The following is a 13,827-nucleotide window of genomic DNA, read 5'->3' on the forward strand; positions in this document are numbered from 1 at the left end:
ATGAAACTGGCTCAGTTCATTCACATATTCCTGCTGTTCATGCTTCAAAAGGTTTGCATCGCTCATTCTCAAGTTCAAGTGCAATTTACTAAAGCTAAAACGCTCTCTCAAGCAGCTTGAATTTCAGCTTTGTCTTATCTATCTTCATCAACTTTTAGGAACATTTTGGTATTTGGGGAGCTGAAGTCAGGTTTTAATTTAGGCATTTGTAAGTTTAGTTCCAGTGGATTAACGATGGGACAAGTTGTAAACGCTGTATGAACGATCCGTCTTTTAACAGCTAAAACATTTGTTTATAGATAAAGATAGGATATTTCGGTTGTATGTTCCAAAGCTTTAATTAGAAGTTTCTTTTTCCGTTACTTAAACAAATTCGATTGGTCGACAATGTTTTCTTTATGATTGAGCAAACGAATCAATGGATAGAGAACACAACAATGCCCCTAATCATAAGAACAAAATAGATTTACAGATCAGTTGTTTGGCATTTCCTCTTCAAGTCTTCTCACTGTGTCGTTTTTCTTGTATATTAAGGACAGTGCAGTTTACCTCTGGGGGTAGAGGATAGGTCCATTCCAGACTCAGACATCACGGCCTCTTCAGAGTTTAACATACACCTTGGCCCAAGACTCGGCAGATTGAACAAGGTACAGTCTGGTAGTGACAGAGGTGGCTGGTGTGGTTTAGCGATACTAGGAGAATGGATACAGGTATAGATGTCACTTATTAATTGCTAATAAATGGATTTAGGCCAGCCTAAAAGCGTAGCTCCTGGGCCGGGTTGTTCAGAGCGCGATTAAGCTAACCCAGGAAAACGTAGAATTTTGATTTCATGTAACTTTGCTGTGAGGTTTTCTGTATATCGTTTGGCCTTCTGTTTTGAGTTTTAATAATCACCATATACACAAAACAAAGCAGCAAAAAACATTTGTATAGAAGAAAAAGTTATAATTCGGTTAACTTTCATCCTGTGTTAGCGTTAACCGGCTTCCGAACAATCCAGTCCTGTTTTCAACAAGTTAACCTGACATGAGCCCACGATCCAATCGAAAACCAGCAATTGATCAGAGGTCAACTTAAAAAACACGTGGCCTCGATTAGTTGTAAACTTAGGCCCGCGATACGGTCACGTGATACTGGTCAGCGGATACCTTGTTTTGACAGGTGTCAATTGATCATAACATGGATGTCCAGCCCCGCTAAAATGTGAACTTGAAGTTAAATATCGATATCTGTATCGAAGCAGAAAGTAACTAATAATAATAGTAATAATATCGTCAATTTTCAGTCGTGAATTTGAGCGGTCGGGAATCCTTGTGCGATATAAGGCGAGATTGCTGTCATCATTTTGTTAGCGAACGGAACTTTGGGCGCGATGCCCAACGAGTTTGTCAAGCAGAAAGGTCTCTGATGAGTCCCTTGGCCGGGACGAAACGAGCTGCGTAAGACTAGCCACGAACAATGCATTATCACAAACAATAACAATAACAATAACAATAACAATAACAATAACAATAACAATAACAATAACAATAACAATAACAATAACAATAACAATAACAATAACAATAACAATAACAATAACAATAACAATAACAATAACAATAACAATAACAATAACAATAACAACGTTCAAGATGCATACAATATTTAAGTCAAGAGGTTTAAATGCAGATCCAGAATAAAAATAACTGCATCGAGACGCGAAACAATAACAAAAATAGCAACAACAACAGCAAAAGATACACTTTTAGTCTCGGTGAGAAGGTTTACAACATATACCTACCCTAGAGCTATATTAAAATAATGGGGACAAGAAAGGGCTAATGTAAAATAAAGAAATAATAATAATGATAAAAGTAGTAGTAAGAATTTTCAATGTTCAAGACAATGAGAGGATCATGTACTTATGTTTGACAAGCTGTAGATGACAGTCAGAAGTAAGGGTAACGTTATTTTGCCCAAATTTCTCCCTCGCTATTGCATTAAAAGGTCAACTTAAGGAGGATTACCAAGGTTACAGCAATTGTCACTCAAGGAAGACAGGACTACACACATTGGGTGAAGTCATACAAGATTTGTTATGGTCGGAAACTAGATGGTTACTGTGAGCTACTTGATCAGGTAATACAACAAGGTAACACATCATATCAACAGCAGTATTGCTAGCTGTAAATTCTAAATTTCAACTGCCTCTTCCCAAGAGGAGATGAAGAGTGAATGTTTTGTTTTCGTGGGGAATGAAAATGCGTTTAAAGCCGTTTATACAGTTTACGAAACCAAAATCCCTGTCACAAGATTGGCTATTGCTAAACCCATCTGGAGTGACCTAAAAATAGGTGGACGATGAGCGGGATTACCTTGGGCATAAGATTACCCTTCCTCCTCTCTTGTCCCGCTGAAATGTCATGTTCTTAATTTATAACATTAACGTTAATGCCACACGTACAAATTTATTGTTTGCACAGTCCTGTATTCAGCTGATTTGCTTCACCTTGTAGTGATATGTAATAGGGCTTCAGAACGTGTAAATTAAACATTATATATAATTCAGAGTGTTTGAGACAATATATTAGGTTTTTTTGGTTTATTTAAGACATCCTTGTGATCTTTTTGTGTTTTAACCCATGGAACCGCAGAGGGGATTTGAGGGGGGGGGGGGGGGGCGGGTTGGGGGAGAGAGGTGCCGATTAGGTGGCTAGTCAACCCCTTTAATTTTGGAGAAGCAAAACATAAAAATTTAACAAAAGTTGTGAATGTTATGGCAGAAATATAGGCAAACGTTCTGGACGTGTACTCATTCTAATTTAAGTATTAAACAGTAGGTGACATAATCAACTGACTTTCTGCGTCGAAAACAGTCCACACTACCCCTTGGAGTTAGGTTAGTGGAAGCCCACTCCCTCCAATCAGAGAGGAGACCCATTACTCCATCCTCTCTACCCAGGAATGCTCACAGTGGCCCTGAGAGAAGACCCCCTCCCCCCTCTTTATCCACCGTGTGCAGCCCCTTGGGCTGTAGGTTTTGTTTTTCTTCACTCTCCAGGGGTCCATGGGGCTAAATCAGTAATTGAGCACTTCGTTACCCTCTTCCCCATTTTCAGCCACACAAAGGGGTTGTTGTTCTTATTTTACGAGGAATCAAGGAGAAGTTGATTAACAGTCCAGCAAAGCAAGTGGACCATAAAAAAACGCATCAGACATAAAAAGGTTCACGTAAAATCGTGCAAAAGCTTGCGTCATCGACTTTCTTTTAACCAAAACCTTGAACGATGCAGATGAACACTGAGGTTTCTTTAAAGCTACAAACCATTTCCCACAGTTTTTGCATAGAATACATCTTTCGTAATTTGTCAATGTCAGTTAACAATTGTTAATCAATCGTAGGAATTTCAGGGAAATTCGGACAAAAATACACCGGTTACTCACAGCTTCACGGTACTTATCTTGCTCGCTTTGTAAGGGTTCTTCCCCTAACATGGTATGGTTACAACTGCATGAGACTTGAGCTTTATGGCTGCAAGGACGGTGGGCCAGTATTTAAAAAAACTGGTGTGCAGTTCTGTGATACGTTTGAATTATCTATAACTAGACAGCAACTTCAACGATGACACAATTTAATTATTTTCGTTGTTTCTGCTGTCGTCTTGTGCTTTTTACTAAAGAGTTTATTGGTGGATCTCCCCCTTAGACTTGATTTCGTTTTTAAAAGTTGTGTTCTGTATTTCTTCTTGTGACTGCCGAGCAGGTTTTACGGTCGTTCCAGGCCCCGTGTGCGCGGAAAGTCTTGGAATGGAAACTCGGAAAATACCAGACTCTGCCATCACGGCTTCCACATTTTGGGCTCTGGTACTGAGCCACATTTTTCCAGGTTTGGATCCTGCAAAATAATGATGACATGTTATAACTTTATGAAATTGATTTTTTTACTGAACGTCCTTTTCAGCCTCCGACAACAAGTAACCAGAAAGCGTGTTACACCACAGGCGTCGCAAACTCACGATTCAAGAAATCGATCAAATATTTATGATTTATGTACGCGCATCGAGTGGGACGTGACCACCTAAAGTGCGCGGTGTTGAGTCACCCTTCTGGCCGTTGAGAATTTGAGCGCTCTAAAAGGCATTGTCTGGAGTTCAAAACAACGAAGGATATAAACGCGCAACAATATAAAATGTTACTTTTCTAAAATAAAATGAAGAAAATCTACTCACCTTTCGTGGTTTCTGTTGTCCATTTGGCCTATTGCATCATTTTGGGGGTATTTGAGGTGTTTGTAGCAGCTTTCTAATGCTACAAACACCTCTAATCGTGAGTTTGGGTCGCCTGTGGTTATACGGCAATGCGTCCAGCGATTGAAGTTTCTAAATAATTAATTTTGTCAGTTTTGAATTGGGACAAAAACCCCGATGTTTACGAATCTAACTATCAGTAATACTGTCCTATTTTCCACAAGGAGAAGAGGGCCATCCGCTTAATCTTGGTTTGAAATATTTTTCTCGGTGCAATTATTTAACTGCCATTAGTGTGCAGTGACTGGAGGTCTTAAATTTCGGAGAAGACTAAAAGAAGGACATTAACGGTTTCTTGACTTTAAAGAACTTAAAATTATTGAAAAAATGATGCGCGCGCACGCAAAACTTTAATTTCAAGTGACAATTTAGTCCGAGCGATCTTTCATTGGCGCAAATTTTAACAATGCCTTTTAAACTTTTGCACATTATACTTGCAGGCTGATTCAAATCACCATCACGGAGCTTGGCTTGCAAAAACTCGAGATCAAAATCAGTGGCTCCAGGTGAAACTTGATCAAAGAGTTGAAATAAGACTTGTGGCGACACAAGGAAGACCAAATAGTAACCAGTGGGTAAAAAGCTACAAGCTAAACTACAGCTCTGACGGCTTACTGTTTTATCAATATCGAACCAACAAAAATCAAACTGTGAGTAGTTTTGCTGATGCACTGACGGTTACTTCCTTGTTTTCTCAACGTAGTTCAACTACTCGAAACCTAACTGACTCAGCAAGAAAGCGCAATTTTAGTAGGTTGACAGAAAATTACCCCAACCTTCCTCCTAGACGGGATGCCGGTTGGTTTATTGTTGGTTATTTCACGCATTTTCAGTTTGCAATGTAAACTGTTCACTCGGCTCATAAAATAATATAATAATAATAATAATAGACTTGTATAGCGCCATATAAACATGGTTGATGGAAAGCAAGGTTATACTGCAAGACCAAGATAGTGAAAGATCACCTCTTCTGTTCCGTAGCGTAATATAGATATGTCATATCAATCACCACCTTGGGTTTTCATATACTGGCTAAACTCCATCTTAGTTTTCCATCAGGCAGCTTATTCACATGTGCTATTGTGTACTTCTTCAATCTAATAGGTATTCATTGGCAATTCAGATAGATAGATATATGGTGGTAAGCAACGCGCTTACAAACCCGCTAATCGTTGCTCAGTATGTTCGTGTTCTACCTGTCACGTGGTACAATTACATTTCAATGAGAGTTGACTTTTACGGCTGCATTCCAGGTAAGGTGATACAGCAGATATATCATGATAATTTACAGTTATCTGATAAAACAAAACATGATTCTTTAAGATCTCTTTTGTCTGTAGAAGCCTTGCACGTGGATGGAGCCCCTTCCTCGTGTTTTCAATTCGTTGCAATTATTTTTCCGTTTAATAGATAGCCCGTGGCTTTCTCTACAAGAAACCAATATTTTTTGACGCCATAATTTATGCGCCCGCCATCTTGGATTTCATTATTTTCTCAGAAGCTCGGAAAATAACGTAAATCGATGGACAATTGGTTCAAAATGGAATGGAATGTAGAAATGGTAATTCTGCGATACTGGTCAAGAAAACTAGAAAATAAACCCAAACAATACTGTCAAAAAGATGAAATCTGTCTTGAAATCTGACATCTCAAAATGCTATTACATTACCATGGAAATATGAAATGACGTGGAGAAACAATTAGTACTCCAAAATTTCAGCCAGGAATGAATGAAAGGCTGTACAACAGAGATTATAATAGAAGCCGAGAAATTTCGGGGATTTGATTGGTTGATAGTACCCCTATTTCTACGTAATAGTAATATAACAGCAAAAAGGGATGGTATAACAAGGTTACCATGACAACAATGGGCACAATTAAGTTTTTGCCTTTGTGTAAAAAAGTTGCTGTAAGAAATTTCCGGGGAGGATATTCAAAAGCTCGCCGAAAAAGCAGTAAACAAAAAGACATGGATGAATGTTTGGAAGTCGTGGGCCGAAAGCAAGGGTCTTAACGACGACATTGTCAAATACGAAGCCAAAGAACTGGACGAATGTCTCACGCGATTCTTTCCCGAGATTCACAAATAATAAATAATAATAATAAATAAATATTTATATAGCGCCTATCCATGCCTGCTCTAGGCGCTGTACAATTCGCCAAAATGATCTGTACTAATCTGTACAAAAGCGATGGCTCTAATTATGAGTGAGTTTATGTTTTCGAAAGAAATGATTTTTCAGAAAATGGCAAAATATAAGGAGAGTTTAATTCGGAAGAGATGCATGTGCTTTTCACAAACATCAGAAAAATGCCCGTTATAAATAAGCAGTTGTCTGTGAAATCCGTTCTTCCTTTTTTTCGTACAAAGCTTCATCTATCTATTTCCTAGACCCTCCAGTTCCGACTGCCGTGTATCCTCTAAACGGTCAGTTTGACACACGAGACCTGAGTTCCCATGAAAATCCACCAGGCGTCCCCTACAACGTACAGCTCGCACCAGGCCCTTTTGGAAACCCAAATGGCTCGTACCAGTTCTGGGGCTGTTAGAATGGGCGTGCTGACTGGAGATGATAGATTTCTCAAAGGAAGAATATCTTAATTGCAAGTCTACAACAAGGCTTTGACGGAGAGAGAAGTGCACGCTGTCAGAGGACTCTGTTTTCAAAAAGGTTTGTTTGGTGCTATTACTATCCATAGGAAACAGACATCTTTATCGTTCAACTTTTCCCTACTCAAAGGAGGCTGTTGAAAGCAAACAGCTTCCCTCCCGTGATATTCGTGTAGCTTTACAGAATATCCGTGAAGTTTGTCGGAAGGGCTGTTACTGAAAATTAAAACCCAGCAGGAACCAATCAAAGACGAGCCCTGGGTGCGGTGTTCCTGGGTGATTGATTTCACTCTCATGGTGCCTGTGATATGAGCATGAAAACCTAACAAAATGCCAACTGTTGGATCGGGAGATACTCCCTGTAACGGTCTATACGGCCAGCCTCCCCGATTACTGAAACGTTTGCACCCTGCACGTAAATGAAGAGTTGGGATCTCCCTAGTTGCATAAAGTATAGATAAAGGTGACAAAAGCTGCTATTAAAGAAAAAGGCCCTTTCAAAATACCTGGAATCAATCTAAGGTTATTGAAGAAGGAGATTCAGTGTGTTTTTTGTAAGTATGTGAAAAGGCTACCATTTTCCACGAAAGCTGTAATGAAAGAGGTTGCATTTTGTGTCAATGAGTATTATTTAAATGTAAGTATATGGACCTAGGGGCGGAGCCTGGTTGTGGACCTAGGGGCGGAGACTCTGTTGGTTACGTAACCAAATTACCCTACCCTCCCTCCCGGGGTGGGTGCAGGATAACAGGCCAAGGTCTGCTCATGGCAGTTGCTTGTTATTGCAGATCTTCATTCAGCACCAGTCCTTTCTCCGAACGATGACTTAAAATATACGTATGTGTGATATTTCATAACATTAGACCTTTTCAAGTTCATTAAGCATCTATTTTTATTTTGAGGAACTGCTCTTTCAAAAGAGTTACGATATGACAGACACCATTTAAACAAAGTTTGTTGCCTCTCAGTAAATTTGGGAGTCTTACCATGTTCTTATTCTCGGTATGGGACTGGAACTAACTTGCAATGGAGGCTCATGTGGAGCAATAGCATTATAGCATCCTTAATAAATTCACTATCGCTAATGCTTTTTTCAGTTCCATTAAGTCCTGTGGCATTTTTCCCTCTGAACGGACAATACGAAACAACAGACATCAGTCACAGCTCCAATCCCCCCGCGCAAGCGTCTGGCGTTGAACTGGCGCCAGGCCCCGACGGTCGTACGGGAGGCTTGTACCAGATCTCAGGAAACTTAATTAAGCAGTTTCCTTCAGTTTCCAAACAAAGGAGGTCTGGACACCAGGTACTCAATGACGTTCCTTGCTTGGATTTCCCATGAACAAACTGAAGGTCCGATCTTTTATTATGCCGGTGCAGGATATGGCGTTCGATTTCTCCTCAAGGATGATCGTTTCAACGCTAGGTTATGTAGCTCAAACCTCACTTTGATGGAAGGCCCTGCAAGTGACATTCTTGAGCCTAACACGTGGCATTTTGTTGGCGCGTCTTACAACTACTTCAGTGGCGAGCTCATTCTTTCGATCAATGGAAGTTTTCACAAGAAAAGAGACGTTGCTTGGCCTGACGAGTTGGCAACTCAGCAAAGTGTCATTATGGGAGCCGTACCAGGTGAAGCCGGTAACTATAAGGGGAGAATTTCGTGCGTACAGCTTTATGACCGAGTATTATCTGAATCCGAGATCGAAGATGCGAAGAAGTTGTGCTTTATAACAAGTGAGACATTTCTCAGTCTCTTTTGTTCTATTCTGTCCCTTTGATATACGTGAATTCATTGTGTTTATCTGACTTTTTTTTTCTTCAAAGCCTGTCTGCTTGCTTGCCTGCCGAAAGGGCTGACGCCGAAAACGTCAGCATCACTAACTCACTATCAAAGTTGAATTACCTTTATCAACTTCAAGTTGATAACTAGCTAAATGTTTCACTTGTTCACTGACGCAGGGCAATGATTTCTTAATATTAATTAGGCTACTTATACCTTTGCCTGCCTGCCTTCTGTCTCTCCGGCACCCGTCCATCAATACCCTTTAGCTCTCCCTTTCGTGTCTGCCTACTGTCCCTCGAATCCCCGCCCTCCTGCTTTCCTCTGTCCATTCCTTCGTTCCTCCAGTGTCTTTTGAAACTAATTTACTTTCGTACTCTTTTATCAAGGATGTATGAACAGTGGTTTAGAGGTGCTTTTTGTTGTCATATGACCGCAGTAAATAACACAGTTCATCTGTTTCCTTTTTCCACTGTCTCCAGGACGGTCAAAATCCAATCAAACTGTTCATGGTGGTGAAACAGTGGAAATGAGATGTGATGCTTTGGAAGGTAAAACAGTGCGTTGGAAGAAAGATGGCGCTGTACTGCAGATGAAAACCGCTGGTAATGACACAAGCCTGCCCATAAGCTCTGCTCAGCAATCTGATGAAGGAATTTACACCTGCGATATTATAAACAGCACAGGGGAGGTACAAGCATCATACAATATCACTCTGAGAGTAAAAGGTCAGTGTTTTGAATAATCTTAGGCGTAGAACGGGGAAGAGGGAGAGAGAGAGCGAGAGCGAGAGCAGACAACGCAGGCTAGAATAATCCAAATGTAGTCCGCTCATGATCATCTTCTAGTTATTCTCTTGTAACGTGAGTAAGTTACTTACTTACAGTTGTCTTCTATTCGCTATAAATGGTGTACAATAACACAAAAATTAACTCGGAATGATAATCCTCCAAGGCGCATCTTTGTCCAACTTTTGCAACTTAACAAGAAAACATGTCGAGACAGTTTCTTTGAAGTAACCGCGAAGTAAAGTCAAAAGCTGTTTCTTCCGATTTCCTTTTCAGATCCAAATTTCCTTTGCTCCTCGTTCAAAGGTGGTTACAAATCTGATAGTATATGGAAGCGCTGGAGTGTGTTGCACGTAAATGAGCTCCGTGCAATTTACGAAGGAGAATGGTTGAGGGCGGATAAAGGAGCTGCTATGCCAAGTTCTTGTGTGTTGAAAGAGAGCTGTGGTGTCCAGGCTCCTGGTTGGTTGAACGGCCAAATCCCGTCGCGTGAAGCTGGGATTGTTCAAGGCCAAGTTTGCTTCAACTTTCGTAAAGATTGTTGCTATTATTCATTACCAGTACAAATTAAGAAATGTTCTGACTTCTTTGTTTACAAGCTAAGGGAAGTTCATCCTATTATGCCTGGAAAATACTGCTTCACGACAAACACACTAGGTTGGTATAATTAACAATTATTCCATGAGCGCGCGTTGGATATGAGATGGTAAATAGCCAACGAGGCCCGTAGGGCCGAGTTGGCTATGACTAATCTCATATCCAACAAGCGCGAATGGAATAATTGTTTTATTAAATTCGGTACGTTTGTATACTTGGAAATTATAGCTTAATTTTATTGGGTTTTAATTTTACAAAGCGACCGGAAATCGATGTGACGAAAACAACAACAAGTGGGAAATCACATGACATGCGCGCCGTTTGTAAAATTAGTTGAATGAAAAATTTGAAAGCGAAGCAAGCGAATTTGCTGAATAAATTCACAATCAAGTGGAATTCAAGGAACGTATATCAAATGAAGGAGATGTAAACTTGTTCAGAAAGTTTGAAAAGCGTTCAAGTTCGAGTCATGGAGAAGAGCCGAATAATTGTGTACTTGCACATTGCCGTTGTAATAATGCTGCGGAAAACTTTGATCGCCATGTGACACAGACGTTGTGCCAAATTATGCTCGACAAGACCTCTTTCGGAGTTCCCTTGCTTTGAAAGCCATGACATTTCGAGCTCTATGTGTGGAGCTCATTGTTGGCCAGACTCAGAGTCAGAGACAGAAACTATCTTAGCGTCAGATTCATCTTCAGAATCTCCGAGGCCACCCTGATGGTTTTTCGTGGCTGGTAAAGAACCGGGCTTACTTCGGTTCAGCTCAAAACACTCAACTCCTTGAGGTGTTTTTCGCAAGGACATCTAATAATTTATTTGCCTGGTCAGAGATAATGGAAAACGGTTTGTTGTGCGGCGGCGTGCGAAGGAAATGATCAATGGCGGCTCTCCTTATGGATTTAATCGATGAACTTTTGCAATACGTGCCATCTTTCTTCCTCGCAGACGTGTAAAAACACTTCATACAAACATTCAGTTCTTCTTTTGACATTGCTTATATCGGTTTCGGAAATTTGGTGCCACCAGGACTAGCAAGCCATTCTGTTAAGGTAAACATTGTTTTTGTTACATAATCTTCATGAGTGCGTAAAATCTCGACTGTCATATTTTAATTTTGCAACTTTTCGAGGAAACTTAACGTATACGTACCGTTAAATAATCTAATCTCGAACTTTGTGGCTTTTTTGTTGTTACTGGGACGGCATTGTCCATAATTTCCTGTATTTCATCTGTAGATAGCTCACCGAATCTGTTTTTTTTTCGTCCATGTTTTTCTCGACGAAACTTGGCTTCCCGCGAAAAAGTTTATGCCGAGCGACATTTACCGCATTCATTTCCATATAAGGTCAAACGCAGGTAAATGGCTGGTAACCGAGATCCAGTGAACCAATAAGAAAGCTAGAATTGCATTATCCGAGGTTGAGAATTAAATAAGTAGCAATATTCTTGTTTACGGTGGCTGCGCCCGCAGGATGAGTGGCAGTCAAATCCGAACTGTCCAACCGAAACGACAACTTAATAGTCTTTTCTTCACAACCAACTAGCTGGGAGTAATCTGTTTACGGCCGGTTGAGTTGGTTGTGTTTTTCTATGTTATATTGAAGAAGACACTTTTTCGTTTGATCTGGAAACGAATTTCTGAATACTGATGAAGCATGACGAAAGTTATCGAGAAACTTTCGCCAAGTCATCAGTTTTAACCAAGTTTGATGCTGGTTAAAGAGATGATCAGCGAAACCAATTGCCGGAGAGCTCCCCTTTATTTCTCCAACGTATAGATTACGAGGAACCCCAAATCACATAGAGCATTTATAGTGTAGCTTGGAGTAATATTGATATAAAATCAGCTTTTAATGTTTGTGGGCTTGTTTAATCCTACAGAATTTGCTGATCAACTTAAGAACGTCATGTATACGTCCTCCAAAGCTAAACACACTCTAACTGGTCACGTTATGTCGTCTGTGAAATCTGTGGAAAACTCTCTTTAGTGCATGGAATATTGTGCAAAGTCATCGAATGAACAATGTAAATCATTTAACCACAACAAGGTGACAGGTGAATGTCAGTTGAATAACGAGACAGGACGAGATGAAATTGACGATATGAAGATAAGAGAGGGATACAATCACTATTACCTCACCAAAACCGATCCCATAATGTCGCCATAGAGACAAGCCTGGAACGTAAAGAACAACAGAGCGAGTTGTTTCCGACTGGAGTTAATATGAAGAAAGGCACTTAATTCCAAACTCGTCCAGATTAAAATATTTGAGTCTGTCAGTTAATTTTGTATTTGTTAATTTCACGATATTATGTTTTAACAATCCTTGTAATATTCAACGTGAGAGGCGCAGTGACAAAAAAAAATTATTATTAGGTTGGTCCTCGTATCGATAGGTCTGGGATCGAGTATAACCGCTGTAAGTCCGGGATGAATGATTGAACATTTTTATTCAACCTCACGTTGAATGAAGATGTCTGATCGTTCGGGTCGGCTAGCAGCTTTCCCAAGGTCTCACATGAATGACTTGATACCCTTTGAGAGGACAATAGAACAAACAACAGAAACATTGCCCCTAGTCCCAAAACAACAACAGCTGCTAACGAGCAAAAGAATTTCAAGCTATTGAGAGCTGCCACACTTATGTATCGGCCATGGTCGGCCTTCCTAGTTCAAACTTTTTTTATCCTGTCTTTCGCGCCAAAGAACAACGTTTGTTCGATGTGCGGGTTTTACTCGACCGCTGTTACTTCGGATCAACAGCTTTCCTCAGTTTCATGATATTCCCACTTGTTTTATCTTCACGTACCAGTACCTGAATCAATGGATGCTCGCTAGACTTTACGCTTCCAAGAGTAATTGGCGTTACTTCACCAACGAATAGGTTATCTGACATAAGATTCGATTCACTAGAGTGTTTATCCAACAGTTAAGAAGGAAGTAGTAAAAACGCAATATTTAAAAAGGAGAACAATTTGATTTCTCGTTTTACGTTGTAATCAAGTTGTATTCTTCGCGTATGAGCTCTTGACTAAGGAAGAATTCTCCTGAACATTATACTTCTTCAATTTATTGCAACGTTTGATCGATATTCAGCAATCCTTTCCTTTAAAAATTTCGAAAATTAATGAACGTTGCAATGATTACTTCTTGGCTTGCCCACCAGATTGACCTCAAGCGGCGTTTTTTTGACATTCAATCTGGCGGGTGGTGTTTTTTAGGAGGTTTTACATTATATACCCTATGTTTGATAAAATCAAACACTTTCCTCATAAATTAAAAACGCAGGGGTTCTGTGGTGTTGTTATGCTGTCAGGGTTGAGGTAGCCTTCGAGGATTGTCGCTCCGTGAAAGTGATGCAAAACATATAAAATGCTGTCGTTGTAAAAATATAACTGGCAATGCATTTTAAGGCTGGCTAAATTATACTGTGGTCTAAAACAGAAAATTGATCGTTTCATAAGTTTTGGTTCTTTCGATTCGAATAAAGCTTTTAAGTTGAGAAACAAAATATATAGGTTATTGACCAAGTGTGAGGTCAAGACCGTGTTTGACCATATTACCAAACACTGAGAAGAGAGTTGACGAACCTCGAGGTGTTTGGAAATGTGGTCAAACACAGTCTTGAGTGTTTGATGTATCTTCTCAATCGAAACTAAAACTGAGGGGAAAATGGAGAAATAAAATCGTAAAAAATCTATGCTAATTAAGATCGATATCCAAGATGGATTATTAATGTCTTTGAGAAAGTAAGT

At 39.9% G+C, this 13,827-nt stretch overlaps 1 pseudogene; it reads left to right on the forward strand.

Moving 5' to 3' along the window:
• Positions 1-12,314, forward strand: LOC149117768 (uncharacterized; annotated as a pseudogene).
• Positions 12,315-13,827: the final 1,513 nt, after the last annotated feature.

Source organism: Orbicella faveolata, unplaced genomic scaffold (genome assembly GCF_042242905.1).
Source record: "Orbicella faveolata isolate gen_17 unplaced genomic scaffold, um_ofav_v1 contig_1, whole genome shotgun sequence".
In the NCBI taxonomy this organism is placed as follows: Eukaryota; Metazoa; Cnidaria; class Anthozoa; order Scleractinia; family Merulinidae; genus Orbicella; species Orbicella faveolata.